Source organism: Myxine glutinosa, chromosome 13, assembly GCF_964187855.1.
Source record: "Myxine glutinosa chromosome 13, kmMyxGlut1.1, whole genome shotgun sequence".
Classification (NCBI taxonomy): domain Eukaryota; kingdom Metazoa; phylum Chordata; class Myxini; order Myxiniformes; family Myxinidae; genus Myxine; species Myxine glutinosa.
In genome coordinates, this window is record NC_136273.1 from 26,717,700 (window position 1) to 26,721,810 (window position 4,111).

Below are 4,111 nucleotides of genomic sequence, written 5' to 3' on the forward strand. Positions count from 1 at the left end.
TGTGTACCAAGCCCCGCACCACCCCACAACCCCTTACACACCAACATCACTGTTGTCATAGACATGTATGATATTAGGTACCGTATCAGTAAAACTGACAGCTCTTTTTAAAGCATTTATGGAACTTTAACATCCATCAGCAGCTACTAATAGATGGCACAATCAATCCAAGCACCCCCGCCCCCCCCCACCCCCCCCCTCAAGGATAGCACCATATACTCGATAGGATTCAACGCAAGAGGAAAATTGGATACCTTATCACCCAAAGAAGTCTGTTTTATATATATATATATATATATATATATATATACATACATACATACAGGGTGAGCCAGAATATGGTTATTTTTGACACTTGTGTAAAAGTAATAAAAAGTTGTATTTCAAAACAAATTCTTACAACAAAATGAAGTACATAACATGCCATTTATTTGTGGAAAAGAACATCTAGGAGATGCGCACCAATTCGTCTGACACATTCCTCCAATCTTGGACACCAATTATTCATGATGTTCTGCAACATGGTCAAGCATTCCCTTACAAAAATTATTGTGGGCAATCTCATCATCTTGGCTTAATTCCTGGACAGTTGAATTTTATAGGGATAAAAGTAAATCCTTATGCAATATGCGGCATAGTGACGTGTGAGAAATTCTTAAGGCTGATGCATGCTTTCGGCTGGAGCGATGCGGACTTCTCAAAACTGACTCCCTTACACGCTCAATGTTTTGTGCCGTTCTTACTGATTTGGGTGCTCCCGGCGATTTCTCTTTTAAAGTTGAACCGGTCCTCTCAAACTTCTGAACCCATAACTTGATAGCACGAACAGACGGCACATTTCCATGATGTTGAACATTGAAATGGAGTTTGAATTGACGTTGTGCAGCAGTTGCACAGTCATTATTCTTGTAAAAAGCTTTGATAGCGAAAGCGCGTTCTTCACACGACCAGTTCCACATGGTCACTCAAATGTTCTGCCTGCAAAAAATAAAACTGAATCAGTAAAGAAAAAAAGAAAAAAAAATGCATGTTTATGTACTTCAATATCATGAATGAATTTATTTTGAAATGCAATTTTTTATTTCCTTCACACGAATTTCAAAAATGACCATATTCCTGACACCCTATATATATATATATATATATATATATATATATATATATATATATATATATATATATATATATATATATATATATATATATATATATATATATATATATATATATATATATATATAAATAAAAACCAAAGGACAATGACCCTCATGCGATAAATGATGCCAACACATCACCTCCAAACTAGGAGGCATCCGTGTGGCACTCAAGCCTTTGCAACTGAGATTTAAATCCCATGGTCACTAATCGACGAAAGCAGAGATGTCGATTTAGATTTCGCACTTGTTGTGGGCTCACCAGGGCAACAAATACTGCTGATCATTTATTCGTGACCATTTTAGGCTCATTAATAAACCAAGTCAAACCCCTAACTTGAGGAGGCAGCATGGCACAAATGGAGTCCATCACGGCGCTTGCTGCACGATCTGTTAGCAACAAGTGTCGTCTGCTACACGAGCACGTTGTCTATGCCCTGCTGATCACCAGTCAGGATGTTTGTCACCAGGTATATTATAATCAACCAATAAGACCACTGACCCTATGACGTGACACTGACATCATGCGAATAAATTATGCCCACAAAAGTATTTTGGGAGTGCCACTGCTAACATGTAACCCAGTGGTACCTGCCGCAGTGCCGCATGGTCAGGTTGTCGGCGACTAAACCAACACCCTTCAATGGCTTTGCTAGTGTGGAGAGTTGACACACTGCCAGGATAAAAAACAACACCTGGAAAAGGGCGGACGAGCTCCCATAGGGATCCAGTAAGGACATGGTGTCTCCTAAAAAAAACTCCCATCCGGTTTGGACCTCTTCAAGTTATAGCAAAGACTTTAAAAATGGTACATGCTGCTTCCTTGCTTGACAAGGATAGAGCATGGACAATCCCCATCGGTTGGCATCCATGGGTAGGAGGAAATGACCCGCTGAGTATGGTGAGAAAAGCGGCGCCATTCTTATGACGTCGCTGGTACCCAGAGTATCCTGGGAAGTGACGGTAGTGACGGCACTTCCCCCAAGCTCAGTGGTTGTGATAAATCTTTGTCTCATCAGTATGTCCTTGTGTGTGTGTGTGTGTGTGTGTGTGTGTGTGTGTGTGTGTGTGTGTGTGTGCGTGTGTGTGTGTGTGTGTGTGAGCTCTATTACGGGACAGCCCAAGTATATATATATATATATAGATATATATATATACATATATATATACATACATATATATATACATATATATATATACATATATATACACATACATATATATATACATATATATATATACATATATATACATACATATATATATATATATACATACATATATATATATAATATATATATATATATATATACATACATATATATATATATATACATACATATATATATATAATATATATATATATATATATATATATATACATACATACATATATACATATATATATATATATATACATATATATATACAGTGAACCCTCGTTTATCGCGGGGGTTACGTTCCAGAACCCCCCGCGATAAACGAAAATCCGCGAAGTAGCGACCATATTTTTTTTTTTTTTATATATATATTTTAAAGCATTATGAACTTCCCACACTCTTATTAACCTTTCCCATACTCTTATAAACACTTCCTATACTCTTAAACACTTTTTACACTCTTAAACATACGTAATTTTAACAACATATAAAATTCTAATGGGTACTCACCATTGAAGATACTGTAGCTACCTATGGGTTCCCCAAGCAAGACCAGCATCAGAATCTCCTTGCTCCAGCCGGTGACGTCACCGGCGGGGATTCCCGGCGCGAGAGTGGCTGGTCACGTGACCGCTAAAGCGTGCCGCGCTTTGCGGGTATAATCAGCTACACCTGTTGATCACGTGACCACCGATTCACCGAAGCACGCCACGCTTGAGAGGCGTGGCTTTCGGTTTCTGGTTGTGCTTTATAATGCAGCCCGATAAATGGGCTTTTCAGTGTTCCCGAGTTGGTTTTGAGAATAAATATCTTCTCGGACGAGTTTGTGTCTTGGCCGTCATTTCGTCCGTATCAAGCAAGAGCCCCGGCTCTTCAATACTACAACTTGCGTGATGAAGATGATGATGAATTAGCTGTGCAGTACTGATGACGATGAAGGTGATGACGATGATGAATGTACTGGCGTTTTCCATACGCACGACTCTTTGTCTACCCTTCTACTGTACACTATGTACAGTATTTTATTTCTTGTAATATGTTTTAAATACTGTATTTTTCTTATTTCTTTACGTTTTTTAATTTTTTAGGCTAGAAAATGCTTATTTTACCACAAAAATATTTAAAATAATAGTATATAAAAATACATTTATACCGCAAAATCCCGCGATATAGCGAAAAATCCGCGATATAATTTTACATATACTAGCGAGAAAAAACCGCGATGTACCGAATCCGCGAAAAGTGAACCGCGATATAGCGAGGGATGACTGTATATATATATACATATATATATATATATATATATATACATACATACATATATATATATATATATATATATATATATATATATATATATATACATACATATATATATATATATATATATATATATATATATATATATATATATACATACATATATATATATATATATATATATATACATACATATATATACATATATATATACATATATATATATACATACATATATATACATATATATATACATACATATATATACATACATATATATATATATATATATATATACATATATACATATATATATACATACATATATATACATACATATATATATATATATATATATATATACATATATACATATATATATATATATATATATATATATATACATATATATATATATATATATATATACATATATATATATATATATATATACATACATACATACATATATATATATACACAAAGAATTAAGTTAAGCACCCCCCCCGTTTTTTTACAACCTCGCACATTACAAGT

General features: G+C 34.6%; 1 long non-coding RNA gene across 1 annotated transcript in view; it reads right to left on the bottom strand.

Annotated features, from left to right (window-relative positions):
• Nucleotides 1-499: 499 nt before the first annotated feature.
• LOC137438737 (uncharacterized) overlaps nucleotides 500-4,111 on the bottom strand; it is a 21,451-nt gene continuing 17,839 nt past the window's right edge. Inside the window, exon 3 of the long non-coding RNA XR_010986780.2 lies at nucleotides 500-978. This is a non-coding gene — a long non-coding RNA (uncharacterized LOC137438737). The remainder of the gene's footprint in view (nucleotides 979-4,111) is intronic.